Genomic DNA, 22,567 nt, shown 5'->3' on the forward strand with positions numbered 1-22,567 from the left:
TTGGAGGCTACCCAGACGGAATATAAGGTGTTGTTACTCCAACCTAAGTGTGGCTTCATCTTTACAGTAGAGGAGGCCGTGAACATCGACTTCTCTAACTTCCGCTAAGGCCCCAACTCCCCCTCGTACCCCATCTGTTACTTATTTTTATGCACACATTCTTTCTCTCACTCTCCTTTTTCTCCCTCTGTCCCTCTGAATATACCTCTTGCCCATCCTCTGGGTCCCCCCAACCTCCTTGTCTTTCTTCCCGGACCTCCTGTCCCATGATCCTCTCGTATCCCCTTTTGCCTATCACCTGTCCAGCTCTTGGCTCTATCCCTCCCTCTCCTATCTTCTCCTATCATTTTGGATCTCCCCCTCCCCCTCCAACTTTCAAATCCCTTACTCACTCTTCCTTCAGTTAGTCCTGACGAAGGGTCTCGGCCTGAAACTTTGACTGCACCTCTTCCTACAGATGCTGCCTGGCCTGCTGTGTTCACCAGCAACTTTGATGTGTGCTGCTTGAATTTCCAACATCTGCAGAATTTCTGTTGTTCGAGATAAATATATAGGTGACTTACATCTATTGTCCTAATTCCACAGGTGATTATTCTGTCTCTATCTTTTCCAAATGTTATGAAATAGTCTATTCTTCTATATACGGAATGGGGGGGCAGAATAATGAGTGTAATCCCTTCTGTCGAGGAAAAGGTCCCTCCATATATCAATTGGACCAACATCCTCAAAAAGAGTGTTAACTTTCTTGTGTAAGGACTTTTAAGTTTTTCAATTGGAAGAGTCTAACTTTGGTTGTAATTGTAAATTCAAGTCTCCCCCACATATCAAGAGACCTTCTGTTTCAGTTACCATAATATTAGTAATTTTCTGGAAGAAACTAATATCACTTCCTGGGGGTGCGTATATATTCAATAAAGTAACTGGATTTCCATCTATATTCCCCCTTACCAGAATGCACTGTAGTTGTATTAATAACAACAGTTCCCACTCTAGCATTCCCAATGAACAACTTTTGTGCATGCTCAGTTATGTCAATAGACTACTGAATCTCCATCACATCCCTGAAGAGCACATGCAACATCGAGATGGCGTAAGGAACAAAAATTATAATACTCCCCCAGTTATTGTCCATTATCCAACCTTCATACGTAGATAATGCACCGCATTTGTCTATTAAACAGTTATAGATGGCAGCACAGTGGTGCAGAGTACACTAGCTGCCTCATAATTGCAACAACCCAGGTTGAATCCAGAATTCTGGTGCCGTGTGGAGAGTGTAGCTTTGTCCCTGCAACTCTGTAGGTTTCCTCCAATGCTACAATCAACACCCAGCCCCCCCCACCCACCACCACCACATTCCAAAGATGCAAGGGTTAGCAAATCAAATGGTCACTATATTCACCCAAAATGCGTAGTTGAGAGGCAGAATCTGGGGAAGTTGATGAGAATGTGGGGAGAATGAAATGGGATTTGTGTAGGATTCAGATAAATGGGCGTTTAATGGTTGTTGCAAACCTGATGGACTGAAGGGACTATTTTCTATGATAAATGCGTTATTTATTACGTTAGCCATTCTGGTTTGTCTCATGGCAGAATGAAAATGCAATTCAAAATAGAAATCTGACAACAATATAGGTATTGTGTTCTTTGGAGAGAAAGGGAGAAAGGCGATTCTGCGGACCAAACAAGTCAAGAACTCAATTGTAGTGGACAATGCATAAACTTGTGCAGAGACTCATTCTAAAAGAATGGCAATGCTTTCATTTCTGGGACTGGGCTGTTGAATGGCCTAGCATTCCATCCTGTACATTTATGGTTAAAATGTCCCACATGCATACTCTAAAAAGCAGATTGAAACATGTAACCTGAGTTATTTTAAATAAGAGACATACATGCTGTAAAACTACATTATTTACATTCCCAGAAGTAGCAGGATTCTGAATCAATCAATCAAGCAGGCCAGTGAGCGTCTTGACCAGCAGAAGAGTGGGATAACATCCAGGTGTTTTTGGATGAATGCTCAGGTAACCATAAGGAATTATGTAGTATCAATAGATTAATAGTAGTAATAGCAGCAGCAGCAGGGGTGGAGGCAAAAAAAAAAACAGCTAGCCAATATTCCCTGACAGAAACACATGTCCACAGACACCAGAAACAGAAGGCAGTTCCAAATGTGCTGGAATTGAGGCTCAAGATAATGATCACTTCAGCAAAGTAGCACGAGCTTGGGAGCAATTGTGAAGCTGTGCCATAGCACCTTGGTGGTTTGAGAAGAGAGTAAAGGAAAATTCAGGGCCTCAACTTTATTCATTCATCCGTTGTATAGTATCAGGACATCACAGAGGAGGCCAACATTAACTGTCCATCTCAAAAGCCACTTTCACTGCATCATACCATCTGGTGAAGGCAATCCTAAAGTGTTCTTTTTCTTTTGTTTGTGTTGTTGGGGGGGGCGGCGGAGAAAGAGAAGGTGCTAAACAAAGTAACTGAACGTACAGAAATACATTTCCAAAGATAAGATGGCTTCTGGTTGAGTAATCATTCAATTTTTAAAATACCAATTTTCATAATCTTCCATGTCATCATACTCCAGATCTCAGATTTCCAACCCACAGAAGCATCAGTATTCTAGCATGTGTGTGCACCGTTTTCAATCACTCCACTTCTGGTAGCCATGTCTTCTGTCGCCTAAGCCCTAAAACTTGAGAATTCCTTTCCTTAACTTCTCCATTTCTATCAACTCATGTTTCCCCTTTAAAGACCTTTCTCAACCTTTCAACCCAACCAGCTCATTATCTGCACCACTAACACTATAAATGATCAGTATCAAATTCTATTCGAAAACAATTAAATTGTTGCTAAAATGAGCAGTAAGAAATTAGTAAAAATATACCAGTCAGTTTCAAGAAGCAACTTAGAAGGCTTATGAAATCCTGGTGTCTCTCCCACAACGAGATTGTAACTCATACAAGTAGAGCTATTGCTTTTTAAACTTACATAAAGCTCTGTTTAGACTGCATTCGGGTGGCTGCATTCAATTCAGGGCACCACTAAATAAAAAACTTTGGAAGAAATTGTTTTAGCCAAGATTATACTGGAAATCAAAGAGTTAAATTATCAGAACAAGACTATGTATACTTCTATCTAATTGAGTACAGTTGACTTGACGGATGCTCTAAATGAAATGTTTAATATGACAACTAATGGATTTAATAGAGTGTGCAGAGTAAACGTTTCCTCTGGTGATGGATTGCAGGATAAAGGAAGTATAACAAATTGGAGTCAGGTCAATTCAACATCAAAAATACACTTCTTCACACAAAAGACAGCATAAATCTGAACTGTTCCCCAAAAAAAAACTTTGGGGTTACCTTATGTCCACACAATATTTCAAAGAAGAGATCAATAGATGAAAGGCAGACATATTCTAGGTGAAGGAATAAAGACGATAGAAATATGATCCAGGTTATAATGGCTTACATCTGCCCCCATCAAAAGACACTATTGACACATTCACACCATGGCTTATACACTTCTCCATCTCAGCTCAGCAGACATACACATAGCAGGTAGTGCCTAACCAGCTATGCAAAATATACACATATAATTTAACTTCGGTTAACAGAGTCTTGAAGAAATTAACACGTGACTAGTGCACCAGCCAATTTTGATCCCATAAGTCAACATCAAGGGAACATACCATTTAGTCATCATCATGCTGATCGTTTTAATGTGCACCAATTGCTCTGTTTGAAATTTCATCTTGCATTACACCAGCTTTCACCATTTCATCAGTAGTACTAAAGGCTTTAATGTAAATTTGAGACACATACATATAATGCAAGCTGGGATTTAAAAGTTAAACATCTGAAATGGTAATTATTTGCCAGCACATCACAGAATCGAGTCCAGTTCAGAGGTTCAGCAACCAGAAACTCAAGTTACAGCATCCGATGCAGTTCTTTCATTATTATATATGCAAGCCAGTTAAGGATAAAGTATGAAAAGGGCAAGTTTACCTACAAAGACCATAAATACCTACCTTTCATGAGGACTGTTATAAGTTGGTTATATGTGGGACAGAATCATTATTTGGATCCATCACAGTGGTAATGATATTACACATAAGGAAGCTGTAATGGGCGTACATTTCCCCATCAGTGGTGCTACATGGTATTCCATACACTTTGAAATAAACTTCAATTACCTGGGGTAATTTAGGAGGACTTAATCAGTACTTAAAGTCTATAAATGACATTTTAATATCAAAATTCTATAATTCTATTTATAAACACTGCAGAATATGCAATAGCAAACAAAATTTTCCTAATGAAATTGAAAATATTCTGATATAAGAGCAAAAACTTGCTACTTGGCTGAATCATAGATGTATTTGAACAAATATTATATGACAAAATCTATACCAATGCTCATGCTTAAATCAAAGTAGCAAGCTGATAGCTCTGTGGTCAAAAGATTTTAATTATAAAAATGCAGTGCATAAGCCAAAGAGAGCTATGCTCTGTAATTTACAGACAGTTCACTGAAAACGCCTTCCACCTCAACACCACTCCACCCCCATCCCATTAACAGAGGCTGCAGCCACAGTATCTCATGTCCAGACTGCTGTTCTCTGTACATTCAATACACCAGCAGTCTTCAGCTGATGAAGGAAAGTGTGTTTGAAGATTAAGACCTTAGACCTGACACAAAACCCATGTTCTACCTGGCAACAGATCTTTGTGGCATCCTTAACCTCCCATTTACTTTTAGACATGGATCACCTACACCAGGCACAGCAAAATCCACAGAAGGATAAGCAAACCAGTATCAATGTCCTCACTGATCTCCATCATTAAGACTCTCATTAACATCAGCTCCATTATGCAAATCCCAAATACAAAATTCCAAAAGCAGTCTTTTCTCTGTCTGCTTTGAATAAATTTACCAGGTGACAGGAAAAGATTTATCAAGTACTTGCTGAAATTCTCTGAGAAAACACAACATGCCCATCGATTCCTTGGTTTCCCAATCCACATCTGCCCAAGGTGGAGAAGGAGTATCCAGGAGTGTTCAGAACCTCAAAGCTCAGCATTGGAGAAGTGCATTGAGGATGGTGATCTGTGTCTCTTCAGTTGCTACCTATGCACCTACCCCAGGAGACACCTCTTATAGCCTTTTCAAACTACAGAAAATTTGTTAGACAATCTAGTACACATCAGATTATCTATACTGTCTGAGATGTGCATACATTCAAGACAAAAGTTTATCTCCACCAGTCTGTGTCAAAGAGTGAAATCGGAACAGTGGGAAAATCCTGAATTTACTTAAGGTTTACTAATTATCCCCTTCCTTGAATGCTTGGTATTGCAATTTGATAAGATAATCACTTGGAGGTCACTATACAAGCCAAGAATAGTAGTCTTGACTGCTAACAATGGAGTACTTACATCTCTTATGACAAGGTTGAGCTAGAAGTGAGATAATACAGCACAGACCAGATATCAAAATAAACTAAACCTGTCTGCCTCCATATGCTCCATAGCTCTCCACTGCATTCCACGTATCCAACAATGACAGCTACATTTGTACAGTTCTGTTGTGTGTTCGTAGGTGGCTCCTGAGTCCAAATTGTGAGTGACACAGACGTCCACAATAAGGACACGAAACCCATGCTGGATCCGGAAGTAGAGCCGCTGCTATTGCTTTCCTTATCAGCTAGCAATTAGTACTACTTGGTGTCTCTCCTCCAGGTTGTCGTGAGTGGTTCTGTCTAAGGCTTACCAGTCACTCCAGGTCTTCACACTCTGTCTGCTGTTTTTAGCCCAGCGTGTGCGGTGTTACCTTTCACATGTTCTTTGAACCTCTTACAGGGCTTGCCTTGATTCCTCCTGCCCAGCGAAAACTCACCATATAGTAGCTGCTTAAGGATTCAGGAATCTTTCATGCATATGACGTGCCCTGTCCACTGAAGCTGTGCATTTACAAACATGACCCCAACACTCATGGTTCCTGCCCTGTCGAGGACCTCTAGGTTTGTGACTCGGTCCTGCCAACAGATGCCAAGGATTGAACTCAGACTACACATATAAAATCCCTCTAGAATTTTGAGTGATTCATTCACGTGTTACACCATGCAATCAAAGACCCCGAATGTGGTGTCTGTCTGAACTACAGACTTGATGGATCACTCGCTGACCTGCATGGACTCAATACCAGAACAAAGACAGTCAAAAAAACTCATCCTTGAACACTCTACACTGACGACTGTGCCCTGATAGCTCAGTGAATCAGACCTTCAACTAATTGCAGACATTCCACCTCTCCCGGAAGTGCCGGGAGTCTCCCGCATATCGATAGTGGCTCCCTGATGCCCGGAAATTATATACAATATCCCAGAAATAGATTTTTTTGAGAGGAAGAGTGAGCATCCTGATTGGTCTCTCTTCACGCTAAGAGTGGTCCCCAGCCACCAGGCCACGAGGAAACAATATGATTTGGCGATATGAAATGATATGAGTCAGCTGCACCTTTCCTCATTCCCTGTCATGCACTGCTGAACTTGAACACACGCGAGGTCATCAGTGACCCGAGACATGCAAAGGAATGGATCCGTGACCCATTTGTGAATGCTTCCGGTGAATCATCCACATCAGCGCGGGAAAAAGATCAACTCCTCGAGTTTGCAAATGACAGTGGGCTGAAAAGTATGTTTGACATAACATCTTTGCTGGCATTCTGGATCAAAGTCGAGGCTGAATATCCTGATATAGCCATGAAAGCACTGAAAACGTTGCTTCCATGTCCAACATATCTCGGTGAAGCGGAGTTTTCTGCAATGAATGCAACAAAAACTAACTTGCGGAATAGATTTGTTGCAGAGAAACAAGCCCAGGGCTCCCACTGATTCATCGATATTGGTGTGTTGCAATGATTTTACATGTTCATACGGGGAAAATATGTGTTGTGTGTTTAATATCCAAACGTTACTTAAAATGTTATGATGCGATTGACTTATCACCTATATTCCGGTTGTGATTAACACCCCCGCCCCCGGTCGGCCGGTCCGCAAGAATATTGTCAATATTAAACTGGTCTGCAGTCCAAAAACGATTGCGGACCCCTGCTAAGTAGACCTATCAGTTTTCTCTTTGGGCGGGCTTTACAGTCGACCTCAAAAATAATGACAGTGTTGCTCGCTGCACGTTTGCAATAGTGAATTTTCTATTGTCCATGGTGGGTTAAAATGTAAAAGACATGTTGAAGTGAGTTTAACAGATGTCATTCATTCATTAGCATAGCTAACGTTATTTAAACTAGCTGGCTGGCTGCTAAGGAGCTACGCTATTGACGTCCTACATGATGAGGCCAAACTCCCTGTAGACTTGCTTAAAGCTGTAATAGAATAAACATGATAATATAACATAAGTATATATTTTAATGTCACATTATCTGCATATACCCAACTCAGTTTACAGATTAGACAAAATGACTAAACAAAGTATTACATACACCCTTGGAGGTCGACCGTGGGGGGGGGGGGGGAATATGGGGTTGCAGGGGGCAGGGGTGTTACCTCCCTGAACTGGTGGTGCTACCTCCCTGAAATGAGTTTTTGCAGGGTGGGATGTCTGTAATTGTCAACAAGTTTGCAGAAGCCTCACATCTTTGTTCTTACTGTCAGACTAAGCAAGATAGAAGCACCATTTCTTTCTGCTCCTGGATCAGCTGCTACAGTGGAAGAATTCAAGTATCTCAGCAGTATCATTTGTAGTGATGGCTCACTAAACTTCAGCACCAGGATTTGCAAAACCAGCCAGAATACTGGTTGACTGTAATCATGTATGCTGAACCAGCACAACATTCACCTGCCCACAAAACTAAAGATGTACAAAGCTGTTATCCTCAGCAATCTCCTGTATGGATGTGAAACCTGGACAGTATAAAAGATTCCTCTTAAGTGTCACCATAAATTCTGCTTCCATTCCACCCCTGGCAGGATAGTACAGGCACCTTCTCTAAACTTTTCCCCTCTCACCTTAAAAATTTGTTCTCTAGTATGAGATATTTCAATCTTGGGGATAAAAAAAAAAGATGATGACTATCCCATCTCGTAATTTTATAAATCTCAGTAAACTTATCACCAACATCATGATCAAATGAACAACAGTGATTCACACTCTTCAGTATGCAGATTCATAGACAATTTACAGTGAGCTCCTCAAAGCACTGGGGATATATCACATTCTATCAGCTCGAATGGATGGGTCACATCAATGTCAGACGTCCAAAACAAACACATTACTCTGAGCTCATCACGGTAAGCAACTTCTGCGAGGATAGGAAAAAAACACACGTCCTCAAAGCCTCCATGACAGTCTCACTACTTATGGAAATAAAGAGTTGAAACCAGCAGAGAAGCATACCGGGAAGTACTGTGCACAAGTTTATCCATTCAAAGCACATGAAGACCAAACACAAACAATAGATGTACAGTACACAGAAATGCATTTGGCTCACCACTAATCAAGTACAACATGTCCATCTGCAGCACCAGTTGTAAACCTCTTTTATCACCCAAGAACCTCTAGAGCTGCCTTACTTTCACAACAATAAGAAAACAAAGATCCCCAGAAAGTGATGACAGTAAATTGAAATCACCTCACCTTTCTCCTTTAATATCCCCACTAGGGCAAGGCAGACAGTAAGAGAGATTTTCTTTCAGAAAGCATCATTAACACTAAATTGATCTCCAGCTGGCTTGATCATTTGCCTTTAGCGCAATCGAACTGTTCACAACACTTACAAAAAATCTCTGCATTCTGTGGTTGTAAACCACTTTACCTCTATCTCCTGCAGAGATTTATTTTGAATGTACTGAATAATTAGATACGAGTAAGCAGGAATAATATACTAAATTTTGACCAAACTGAACATATTAGGGGAAAAAATTGATTTGCAGTCTCCTGCTATTAATGCAAATACTGGACCTTGAATTCTTAGCTGCTGCAACTAAGTATGCATCAATGAAGATCACATGAGAAAATAACAGTCATTTTAAAATAACCAGTTAAAAATACAGGAACTAGTTCCATGAATGTTGAAAGCAGAATAAAGGCTGAAAAAACATGGTGAGGCAACACGATGGTATAGCGATTAGCGTTGAGCTGTTATAGCACCAGTGACTTTCATTCAACTCTTGCTCCTGAGGAGTATGTAATTTCTCACCATGACGGCACAAGTTTTCTCTGGGTTCTCTGGCTTTCTCCCACATTCCATAGGTATACAGGTTAATAGGCAAGTTAGACACATGGGTGTAATTAGGCAAAACGGGCTACTGTGGTTTAAGGATTCTAATTACTAGAAATAAATCTATGATCAGATTGCTTTTCCCACTAACCATGAAATAGTTTGGAAAGGCAGTGGTGTCTTTTTCAACAGTTATATGAAGCATTTACAAGGATTGGATTGAATATGATTTACAGTATATACAGTATTGTGCAGAAGTCTTTAGCAAATGTAAAAAAAATTGTAAAGTGAAAATGCTTTCAAAAGTAATGAAATGAAAAGTTTTTAAATATCAAAAAATTTACTATAAAGAGCAGTAAACAGTAAAAAAAAATTGTGTGATCACCCTTTGTCTTTAAAATTGCATTATTTCTCTTGGATACCCGGTCATGAGGTTTTATAAGAAAATCGGCTGGGAGGTTGTTCCAAGCATCTTGGAGAACTTGCCACAGTTCTTCTGCAGACCTTGGTCGTCTCACTTGTTTGTCTCTCCAGGTAACCCCAGACAGCCTCAATGATGTAAGATCAGGGCTCTGTCGAAGCTATACCATCTGTACAGAGCTCCCTGTCATTCTTTTTGCTGCAGATAGTTACTTATGGCCTTGGTCGCATGTATGGGGTTATCGCCCTGCTGCACATCGAAGTTGGGACTGATCAGGCGCCTTCTTGTTAGTATTGCATGATGCATGAAAGTCTGTGTGTAGTTCCCAGCACTAAGGATTCCATTAATTCTGACCTGATCGTGTTTGCAGAATTGTGGCTCCAAACCTGTAGGGAACTCCATTGTGTTTCCCTACTGGCGGCAGACACTCATCCAAGTAGCGCTCTGCAGCTCTTCTACAAACTGCCTCCTGTATGAGCCAAAAATTTCAAATTTTGACTCATCAGTCCACAGAACTTGTTGCCATTGTTCAGCACCTCAGCCCTTCTGCTTCAGTTCCACTTAGAAGGAATGGCTCTTTGGCAGCAAATGCTCTGGACTGATGAGTCAAAATTTGAAATTTTTGGCTCAAACAGGAGGCAGTTTGTCTGTAGAAGAGCTGTAAAGTCCCTGAAATACATGAAATATTAAAACTATGTCATATAGTAGGGTTTCAGCTGAACAGATTGCTGTGCAGCTGTGCTCTTACCAAGAGATGCAATTTAAAACAAAGGGAGATTTGGCCCAGAAATAAAACAGTTCATGTTTCCTGCAGCGAAACATGGACAACAGCCAGGTGTTGACTATTCTGGAGCGAGTAACGTTTTAGATGGGAAGTGATCTTTCCAACAAAACCTCAGTAAACCACTGCAATTTACTATTCAATGGAACTAACTACAAATCATCTAGAGGGTCACCACTGACCACAAAGGTAATTGACCACCCACAATTATCATAAATTACAAGAGCAGGTCATATAGTAGGAATTCTCTGGCCAGCTACTCTACTGCTAATTTGCTAAAGGCTTGATATCTTCTATAAGGAGTAAGTCAACTGTATGAAAGAAGGCTCCACTTATGCTGCAACCAAAAACAAAATTGAACTCAACATCATCCAGGAAAAGGTTCAAAAGGTCCATTTTTGTTATCAATATATGTATGCAGAACACAACTAAGATTTGTCTTCTCCAACAACAGGAATTCTGCAGATGCTGGAATTTCAAGCAACACACATCAAAGTTGCTGGTGAACGCAGCAGGCCAGGCAGCATCTCTAGGAAGAGGTACAGTCGACGTTTCAGGCCGAGACCCTTCATCCTGAGGAAGGGTCTCAGCCTGAAATGTCGACTGTACCTCTTCCTAGAGATGCTGCTTGGCCTGCTGCGTCCACCAGCAACTTTGATTTGTCTTCTCCAGCTAGCCGGAAAACATAGAAAATGACTGAAGTAGTTGGAAGACAGACATCAATCCCCTCCCCACACTAAAAGAAAAAGAAACAAAAACTTGCTAACTGCAAAATCCCCCCCCACAACCGCTCCCTCGCATAGACTAACAGATCACCCACATGGAGAAACAACATCAGACCCCAAAACCCCAGCCCACCAATCAGTAGCAAGAAGAAATGGGCAAGAACACAATAGAACTGAAAGAGGCTGATATGAACTACAGTCCAATCCATAAATTACACATTTCGATAACATCTCCGAGAGTATTGGGACCCAGTGGCCCCTCCAAGGGCAGCGACTTCGAATTGCAGAGTATTGAAGCAACTGCATCGACCACGTTAAAAAATATCATGACTTCTACTCTGCAGCATTTACATGATGCTGCAAATCAAGTTAGCAAGGGTTCTTAATAACACCTTTCAAAAAAGCATTACACATAATGTGCTGGAGGTGCTCATTTATGGATGGGAATAAACAGTCGATGTTTCAGGCTGAGAGCCTTCACCAACATTTAGACCAAGGGAACTGCTGTAAGTAGATGCATAGAAACATCACCATTTTCCCCAAATTACACATCTAGGCAGCACAACCTTCTAGAGTGATTAGAAATGTGGGTTAAATACTCCCCATCACAGCAACACCCATGTTCCAGGAGTAAAAATCAAATTTTCATATTTATATTATATACATTTCAGTGAATTGAAAGTGTGCATACAATATGTATGCTCATAAAATAAAGCACTAGATAGTCATTTTCCCCAGGGTGGGAATATCAAATACAGAGTGCATAGCTTTAGGGTGAATGGGAGAAGTGTTTAAAGGAGATGTGCGAGGCAGGTATTGAGTGGTAGGTGCCAGGAACACACTGCCTGGGAAGTGGTAGAAGCGAATAATGATAGCAACGTGCAAGAGGCATTTAGACAGGCACATGAACAGATAAGGAATGGGCGGATACAGACCACATGCCAGCAAATGTGTAGCTTAAATGGGCATCACTGTCAGCACAGATCTGTTCCTGTACTACACTGTTCTACATTCAATGTTCACAAACTTACACTACAGCAATGACTGCAAAAATAACTATAATGCATTGATGGAGCCTGAAGGCAGACAGCTCTACTACCCATATGCACACTCTATCTGAAAAGCTAGTCTCAGTCTCAGCTATTCATGAAAGTCTTTAATCATATACTTCATATCCATATGGAATTAAAAAGAGAAATCTAAACTAAAATTAGGTTGATACTTTTCTGATTACATTTTTATTGACTAGTAACTAGTAAGATTGTAAAATGCAGACTATTAACCCTGCTCTCTCACAGTATTGAGTTATCTATTCTGGAAACAGTAACTTCCAGGATCGCTGAGGAAATTTTTAAAAAACGTATGGTTTCAGCATAAGCCCTAACCTTATAAATATGTCTCATTACTTGTGTAGCACCCTTGTCACTAATTGTTAATTAACCTCACCTGAATTCTCAATTCTACTGGGAGCAGACCAATTTCTACAAATTAAAGCAAAGCAGTGAGGGAAAAGCTTAAACTCCACACCTTACACTTTACCACTAATAGTGGAAAGAAGATACGCATCATCTATGCCTACTCTTGGAGTAAGAGGATTGCAGTACATATATCACCACCCACCAGCACTGTAGGAGCAGAATATCTAGAGGAATTGAAGCATGTTAACTCTACTGATCCTTCTTCCCATTCCCTCTCTCCATCTTGATCAGAGAAAAAACATCCAAATTCTTTTATAAAATGATTTAATGCTTTTTTGCTCCATCGCATAGGCAACTGTTAAGAGGCTATCTAATTAGACCCAATGAACTGTCCATTCGCCATTAGATTAGATTCAACTTTATTGTCATTATGCTGAGTACAGATACAAAGCCAATGAAATGCAGTTAGCATCTAACCAGAAATGCAAAGAATAGTGTTATTTACAAAATAACTGTGAATAAAAAGTAAGTGCTACAACACACAAATATAAAAGTACTGAGACAGTAAAATATGGGTGCAATACTGCTTAACGCTGTGATGTGAGGTTCAGCAGGGTCACAGCCTCAGGGAAGAAGCTCTTCCTGTGCCTGCTGGTGTGGGAGTGGAGGCTCCTGTAGCGCCTACTGGATGGGAGGAGAATAAAAAGTCCATGGTTAGGGTGGGATGGATCCTTGATAATGCTTTTTGCCCTGCCCAAGCAGCATTTATGGTAGATGTTCTCAGTGGGCAATTGGGTGCCACTAATCCGCTGGGCAGTTTTCGCCACACGCTGGAGTGCTTTGCGGTCCGATACGGGACAATTGCCATACCACATTGAGATGCAGTTGGTGAGTATGCTCTCAGTGGTACAGTGGTAAAAGTCCGTCAGTATCCTGGGACAGTGGTGAGCTTTCTTGATGGTCCGCAGGAAATAAAGGCACTGTTGCGCCTTTTTGATCAGGATGGAGGAGTTCAGGGACCAGGTGAGATCCTCAGAAATGTGGACACCAAGGAATTTGAAGCTTGATACCATGTTTGGCAGATTTCAGCCAGATGGACATAGAAGTCACAGTTCCTCTAATGAGCATCAGGATTAAACATCTAATTTTGTGCAGTTGTGACGCTCCTTTCTGTATCACTGAAACAGGTTCAACTGTCTTATCATCTTGCTATGGATGTCCAGTAGCAGAACAATATATTGATGGCATGATGACAAAGACAGTTGACTATTCTTGTTTTAAGTTAAAGTCAGCTGACATTAAAATAAACGGGTAGCTACTCCACATGACCATGGACACACACTTTGCTCTCCCTAAAACTTAAAACTTGATTCCTTTCTTTTGAAAGGTCATTGACCTGAAATGTTAATTTTGATTACTCTCCAAAGATGTTGTGTACCTCCAAGTCTGTTTTTATTATGACCAATATAGATTGATAACCGCAGTGACGAGACAAGGGTTCACTTGAATGGCATTCCTGTGGCACACGTGTAGCTGTATGGTTGTTAACATTTACACGTTATTCTGACGGCAGGGATCACTTACTTTTTTTTAAAAGCCGATTTTTATTCCATCATAGGATCGCAGACACACAGGCAGGCCTGGTAATCTAGTGATTAGCACAACACTTCACAGTATCAGTGACCCGCGATCAATTCCCAATGCTGTCTGTAAGGAGTTTGTGCGTTCTCCCTGTGACTGTGTGGATGTCCTCCAGGTGCTCCAGTTTCCTCCCATAGTCCAAAGATGCATCCATGGGTAGTTAATTGGTCCTTGTAATTTGCCCCGTGATTAGGCTAGGATTAAATTGGGGGACTGCTAGGCTGTGTAGCTCAAAGGGCCGTAAGGCATGAAGGGACGAAAGACAATAGGTGAGTAGATAGACAGATGAATACATACATAAAATCAAAGAGCAAAAATCAGATGATGGAAATCTAAAGCAAACACAAAATGCTGAGAAATATCAGAAAAGAGGAGAAGGAGAGTTAATGTATCATGTCACCTCATCTCACCAAAATGGTTCTAATAGAAGCTCATCAACATGAAACATTAATTAAGCTTCTCTTTCTATGAATGCTTTCCATGACCTACTGAGTATCCTTAGCATCTTCCATCTGTAATTTCAAATGATCCTGCTCTCTGAGGCAAATGCAATAGGACCAGTACAGTTATAAAATCTAAATAATCTAGAAGTATTTAGAACAGAAATTCCTGAAAGGAGACACAAGAGACTGCAGATGCTGAAATCTGGAGCAAAACAAACTACTGTAAGAAATCAGCTGGTTAAGCAGCATCTATGAAGCAAAGCGATGGTAGACATTTCTGGTTGAGATCTCACATCAAGGCTGAGTGTGTAAGGAAGAAATGAAAGAGAGGGGTGAGACAGAGGGAGGCTGGAAGGTGTTAGGCGGAACCAGACGGAGAAGGTGGGGGAGGTTTTGGGGGCAGTGGAGCCAAGAAAGTGAAGTGAGAGTATTGAGACAGAGGCTGAAGATAATAGGTGGAAAAATAACCAAAATAAATAGGTAGATGGAGCCACGTGTGTGCGCCTGTGTCTTGGACAAGAGGGAAGGAGTCGGTGATGAAAGCAGTTAACAAGTGGGGTGGGGGAGGGAGTGGGAAGATATGAAAAAAGTGAACAAGGAGGGAGACCCTGGATGGACTGGTAGGAGTGGAAAAAGGGGAGTAGATAACCTGAATTTTTTTTGACTACTCAAAAGGAATAGGAGATGCTGTTCTTCTAGATTGGATTTGGCCTCATCATAGCGAAAGCAGAGAAAATGCAACTTGAAACTCAAGATGACCTCCTCTACATTGGCAAAACAGGCTTAGACTAGGAGATCATTTTGCAGAGCACCTGCACTCCATTCAAAAGTCATTTAGAGCTGTCAGTTTATTAGAAGCTCTGATAATTGGAAATCCAAAATAAAACAAGAAAACAGTGAAGTGTACAAGACATCAATCAAAACAAATAAATGATTTGGGAGTCATTTTAAAACAATAAATTAACCTCACCTTTATTTTCAGATGCTCAGAAGCTTGGCATGCACATTCACTATTTCCATTTTTAAGGCAGCTGGAATTATTCTGAAAATGAGAAGGAAAGGAAACATTAGCCATTCATCCCCAAGCAAAGCTAGCACTCACAAAAAGGATGTGTTGCAGGTTCAAAAGACAAATCGGACATCCGCCCTCAGCAGTTCAAACTTTTCAAAACCACTCAACCTCAACAATAACAACACACACACACACAAAATGCTGCATGAACTCAACAGCATCCATGGAAATGAAAAAAATAGTTGATGTTCCAGGCCAAAACTCATCCTGAAACATCGACTATAAATTCAGTTCCATGGATGTTGCCTGACCTGCTGAGTTCCTCCAGTATTGTGTGTGTGTGTGTGTGTGTGTGTGTGTGTGTGTGTGTGTGTGTGTGTGTGTGTGTGTGTATGTATGTGTGTATGTATGTGTGTATGTGTGTGTGTTGCTTTGCATTTCCAGCATCTGCAAATTTGCTCGTGTTGAACCTCAAGAATAAGTACTTTTCAACAAGGTCACCTGTGTAAGAACCTTTTAATACATACCCAGACCCAGTCCATTAATGCATATAACCCTAGACAGCACATGAGAATAGAATCATTTGTGCTTCGATGCATTTGCACACAATGCAGGTTATGATGAACATTGTCATAATCATAAATGGTTATTGTGGGAAAATAAATTCACAAGCCAGGGAATACAACAAGACCCTAGGTTTTTCCACTGGTCACTGCAGCCAAATACGGTGGTTGTCAGTTCAAGCTCCGTGAAGCAGACATCTTCTCAATATGCAAGTTCTGCATTGTCAAAGCAGGCATCCATCAGCAGAGACATATCACAGTAAGGTCCTAACATTTTATTGAATGGTTCATGCAGATGTAAAGGACTACATGGTACTAAAGATCTTTTTGAAGATAAATATTTGCTTTATTTGCACACATGTACACCGAAACCTCAAAACATACAGTGAAACATACAGTCTGCTTTATTTTATGATCATTATCAAATCAGTAAGCATTGTGCTCGGGAGCTCGCAAGAGCCGCCATGCTTCCGGTGTCAGCAAAGCATGCCCACAACTCATTGATCCTAACTGTATATCTTTGGAAAGTTTGAGGAAACCAGAGCACCTGGAGGGAACTGCACGGTCACAGGGAGAACGTACAAACTCCTTACAGGCAGCTGCAGAAATTGAATCCCGATCGGCGACTGCGGTCACTGTAAAGTGATGCGTTAACCACCGTGCTACTGTGCCACCCAGAGGACCAGTCAAATGAGTTTGAAATTACATAATGCCCTGGGCATATTCTTTCCTCAACCATAAAGTCATACGGGTTGGTAGCTTAATTAGTCATTGTAAATTGTCCCATAAATAGACTAGAATTAAATCTCAGGATTGTTGGGCGATGTGTCTTGAAGGACCGGAAAGGCCTATTCCACGCTGTATTTCAATAAAGTAATCATTCTGGATTACTTGATTATTCAACTTATTTTCTGCTTAGAGTTACACAGCAAGGCCTTTCTAAGAATCACGTCTGTGCCAGCTACTATACCCCTATCTATACCATTCCCATTTTCCAACATTCAAACTGTAGCCACAGCATTTCAAGAGTAAAGAGCACCAAATTTCTTGGTGTTCACCTGGCAGAAAATCTCACCTGGTCCCTCAACACCAGCTCCATAGCAAAGGAAGCCCAGCAGCATCTCTACTTTCTGCGAAGGCTGAGAAAAGTCCATCTCCCCCCCCCCGCCCCCCATCCTCACCACATTCTACAGACGTTGTATTGAGAGCATCCTGAGCAGCTGCATCACGGCCTGGTTCAGAAATTCTACCATCTTGGATCGCAAGACCCTGCAGCAGATAGTGAGGTTAGCTGAGAAGATCATCGGGGTCTCTCTTCCAGCCATCACAGACATTTACATCACACGCTGCATCTGCAAAGCAAACAGCATTATGAAGGACCTCACGCACCCCTCATATAAACTCTTCTCCCTCCTGCTGTTTGGCAAAAGGCACTGAAGTATTCGGGCTCTCACGACCAGACTATGTAACAGTTTCTTCCCTCAAGCCATCAGACTCCTCAATACCCAGAGCCTGGCTTGACACCAACCTACTACACCCTCTACTGTGCATATGCATATTGTCTTGTTTATTGTAGTACCTGCACTGTTTTGTGCGCTTTATGCAGTCCTGGATAAGTCTGTAGTCTGGCGTAGTTTTTGTGTTTTTTTCTTACGTAGTTCAGTGTAGTTTTTGTATTGTTTCACGTAGCACCATGGTCCTGGAAAACGTTATCTCATTTCTATTACGTTCTGTACCAGCAGTTATGGTTGAAATGACAATAAAAAGTGACTTGACTTGACTTGAAATGCAAATAAATGCTGTTGGAGTACTGCTTCTAGCATACCCCTGCTTTAGCTACAGCCTGGGTTTAGTATTCTTCAAGCTCACTCCACACATTTTATCTCTTATCTTAAAGCCATTCATCCTTACTCCTTGAGATCTTACTCTACATGGACTGTCTACCACATAACCCCATTCAACATCTACACTCCAAAGCAATTTTGTTGACTATGAAATACTTGCGACATTCTGTAATTGTGAAAAAAGTGCTCAGCAAGTTCAGTATTTTCCTCTTGGCTGGAGTCAAGGAAGCTTAAATCTGTATCTCACCTAGTTAACTGTTCGGAAACTTTCAAATGAGCACCATTAATGGCCAGCAGTATAGGAAAAAAGCAATAATAAAAGCAATATTTTCTGTTTTGAAATCTTTTGACACATGAATACAAGAGTCAATATTCAAACATACTGCTGCAACACAAAAAATTCAGTTCTGTTTTCCATTTTGAGGAAACTTAAGAACAAAATAACTTTTCAGAATGGCACTTTACATCACAATAAGTAAAGAACTTCAACACAAAAAATATAATTTATGTGCTGTTAATTGCTTTGCAGTATTTAACAGGGAAATTAAACAAGACCATTCAGGTCAGATTTAGCTCAATATAGTGTGAACCAAACCCAAGGAATAATGTAAACAGGTGTGATAAACAGGGTACAAAAATGTACTTCACAGAAACATTAATTTACTGCATTGGGCAACATTATCCTGCGTTACCAGAATTACATTCTCATATCAGTGCATGACTCATGCAACAAGTCAAGACACAATTGTTGCAGGTCCTTTAAAACAGGAAACACCTTAATTGCTCTATCAGCAACCAGAGAACAAGACATTCTAATTCAATCTCTTCTGGAATGAAGTGTTGATTTTTTTTAAATGGTCAAAATTAGAGCTTCGCTTTCAGTTTTGACATCCGTCTCCACCACAGATATAAATATATTAAACCATGCCAATAGTTGTCAAAACTTGGCTTATGGTTTTTACCCAACACATCCATCCGTTATCACATACAGGATACAAACATGATCTTTCCCCCAAACCAAATGAGTAAACTTCATACATTTTCAAATGCATACAGGTGGCATCTTTTTTTTCATTTATTTAAGGGATGTGGACTGCACAGGCTGAGTCAGAAGTCAAGAATTAAAATACATTTTCAAGTCTGTACTTTCACATCGGTCACACTGAGATTTATTTGCCTAAAAAGGAGGCTAATGAACTATAGATTTTATTTTCACAGCAATCCAGCAATTCCATGTCATCACTAGAAAGACTAGCTTTCTTTGAAATACTAGTAAATAATAATTCTTCTGATGAACGGTCTCTGCCCGAAATGTCAACTCTTATCCATACTGTTGCCTAGCCTGCTGAGTTTCTCCAGCATCATGCGTGTGTCACTTGGATTTCCAGCATCTGCAGATTTTCTCTTGTTTGAAAAAAAATATTGGAATTCAATTCCCCAGATGACATGGTGGGATTTGACTTTGCAAATCTGGATCAACAATACAGATCTCTGGCTGTCCTGAAATACAACCATACACTACCCTGAACTGCAATCAGCAAGTCACATCCGTCATCAAATCTACTTGAAAAAAGCCAAAGTTCAGATAAATATACTGCATTTATTCTCAGCATCCACAATTCAGCGAAAATAGAGAATTCACTACCCAGAAACCCATGTTTTAAACTCTGCAAAGCACCTCAACCTCCAAGAGAACAATCTCGTCGTTGGGTTTGGAGGCTTGTGTACTTCAATGACCCAGAGAGTAATGCTGACTGGAGACAGGGTTTTATGCTTTGGCTCTTGGTACGGTCATCCTTGCCAAACAAGTCAAAGAGTAAAGGCCAGACCAAGATTGGTCCAACAGTCCTCCAGGTTCAGGGGTTCAGCTCAGGGCTAACAACTCTGACTGGTGAAACAAAATTCTTGCGGAAACAGCACTGTAAAAAACCTTCTACATCAGAGTGCAATGGTATTTCTGAGTCTCCATCCGGGACTTCCCTGAGTGACAGTAGTGAAGACCGAGAGGAAGCAACTGTCGCGAAGAAGGAAGCAACTGTCGCGAAGAAAGAAGCCCTGAACACTGCTAGAGATGAAGGACCTTCAAATGCTGCCCTGAACACCAATGGTGTAATGGGCAGCAAGTAAAAAGCACCTCAAGATGATTATATTTAGGCAAAAAAACAAGTATAGCCAATATTAGCTGTTGCCATATGTGAAGCTCACAACACCTAGGAGTTGAATTCAGATACTACCTCAATTATCCTTCCTCAATTCTCCTCCAAACCACAGTTATATCTTGAGCCAGCCAACTTTCAAGTTCTATGCTAACATTTAACAGAACCGTGAACAAGAGAAAATGTGCAGATGCTGGAAAACTGAGCAACACACACAAAATGCTGGGAGCTCAGCAGGCCAGGCAGCATCTATGGAAAAAAGTACAGTCGACGTTATGAGCGAAAATGTGGTTTTTGTGTGTTGCTTGGATTTCCAGTATCTGCAGATTTTCTGTTGTCTATGTTTTCAGCTCAAAACATTAACTGTGCCTTTTTCCATTGATGCTGCCTGGCCCGCTGATTTCCTCTATCATTTTGTGCTTAACACAACCATGAGTTGGTTAGGGTAGTTGAGAGGGCTAAATGCATTTAGTTAATGTCTCAGAACCAAGCAAAGATGTCTGAACTGTAAGCACCTGCATAATGCAACAAGGTCCCATGAAGAGTAATCTGATGAACAGGTTTATTTTACTTAAAGCTAATGGCTTAGGGTTAGCTATTACCAGGATACTGAATCCATCACTTTACAAATACTCTTCTGAGAATGAAACCTTCCTCAATATAATAAATGCATACAACAGCTTTAGAACAACTAAGTAAAACTACTTATAATGCTGTTATAAAGACATGAGGATATTAAATTGCATTCAAATTATGGAACTTACATGAGCGACAATTTGGATTTTGTCATCACAATCATATCGCTCAAGACAATTAGCACGTAGATAGATAGTTTAATAATTCTACTAGCTTGCACAGCTCTAACTAAATCATGAACACAAAAACTTCTGCTGATGCTAGAAATCCAAAGAAACAAATGCAAAATGCTGAACTAAATGATTATGGTAGGATGTACAAATAAAAGACTGAGTTGACACACACAACGAACCCTGTCAGTTAAAATTATCCAGGAAAGAATGTGGTGACATGGGTGGGAAAGAGTCATGCAAAAATCATTTGGCATACTTGCTTTCATGAGTCGAGGCAGTGAATGTAGGTGTAAAGACTTCACAGTCCAGCTGAAGAAAAGATTGATCTGGGAATATTGCGTACAATTCCATTTGCCACATGTGTTCTAGATAGCTTTATTTAGGGTTAAAAAAAATGTATGTGGTGAAAAGAGAAGAGATCCACCAGGATGTTGCCTAGAGTGGAGGACTGTAGCTACAAGGAGAGACTGGGTGGGCTGGGCTTGTTTTCACTGTACATGGGAAGCTGTGGCATGACCTTCTGGAGATTTATAGAAGTACAAAAACAGAGATGTGGATAGTCCATGTCTTTTTCCCCTGGGGCAATGGGATCTAGACTAAGAGGGTACAGGTTTAAGGTGAGTGGAAAGAAATTTAAAGGAGATTCGAGAGGCAAATCTTTTCACAGAGGGTGCTGGTTAGATGGAACAAACTGCTAAGGAAGGTGGTAGAGAAAAATACAATTACATATGTTTTAAAGGCATTTGGATCCCTCTTGAACCAAACAGGATAATTTCACTCAAACACGACGAATTCTGCAGATGCTGGAAATTCAAGCGACACACATCCAAGTTGCTGGTGAACGCAGCAGGCCAGGCAGCATCTCTAGGAAGAGGTACAGTCGATGTTTCGGGCCGAGACCCTTCGTCAGGACTAACTGAAAGAAGAGCTAGTAAGAGATTTGAAAGTGGGAGGGGGAAGGGAAGATCCAAAATGATAGAAGACAGGAGGGGAGGGATGGAGCCAAGAGCTGGACAGGTGATTGGCAAAAGGGATATGAGAGGATCATGGGACAGGAGGCACAAGGAGAAAGAAAAGGGGGAGGGGGGGAAAACCCAGAGGATGGATGGGAGGGGGGGAGAGAGAGAGACAGAGACAGAGGCAGAATGAATATGAGTGTCTGTCCGTCAAAGAAAGAAGGATCTCCCAGTGGCCACACATTTTAATTCCACATCCCATTCTCATTCTGATATGTCTATCCACAGCCTCCTCTACTGTAAAGATGAAGCCACACTCAGGTTGGAGGAACAACACCCTATATTCCCTCTGGGTAGCCTCCAAGTCAAGTCAATGGCATGAACATTGACTTCTCAAACTTCCGCTAATGCCCCACCTCCCCCTTGTACCCCACCCGTTATTTATTTATATACACACATTCATTCTGCCAAGGCTTCTCTGGCTCTTCACACTTTATGAGTTCCCCATGACTGCCGTAGAGGGCATTGAGAGCAAAACCAACAAGCACC

The 22,567-nt window shown here is 40.9% G+C and overlaps 1 protein-coding gene across 18 annotated transcripts in view; it reads right to left on the reverse strand.

Moving 5' to 3' along the window:
• Window positions 1-22,567, reverse strand: part of sipa1l1 (signal-induced proliferation-associated 1 like 1) — a 432,358-nt gene that overhangs the window by 362,710 nt on the left and 47,081 nt on the right. For all 18 annotated transcript variants that reach the window (XM_072265599.1, XM_072265573.1, XM_072265549.1 and 15 more), the window contains one exon: window positions 15,649-15,720. The gene's annotated coding sequence lies outside the window, so the exon portion shown is untranslated. The remainder of the gene's footprint in view (window positions 1-15,648; window positions 15,721-22,567) is intronic.

Source organism: Mobula birostris, chromosome 1 (genome assembly GCF_030028105.1).
Source record: "Mobula birostris isolate sMobBir1 chromosome 1, sMobBir1.hap1, whole genome shotgun sequence".
Taxonomy (NCBI): Eukaryota; Metazoa; Chordata; class Chondrichthyes; order Myliobatiformes; family Myliobatidae; genus Mobula; species Mobula birostris.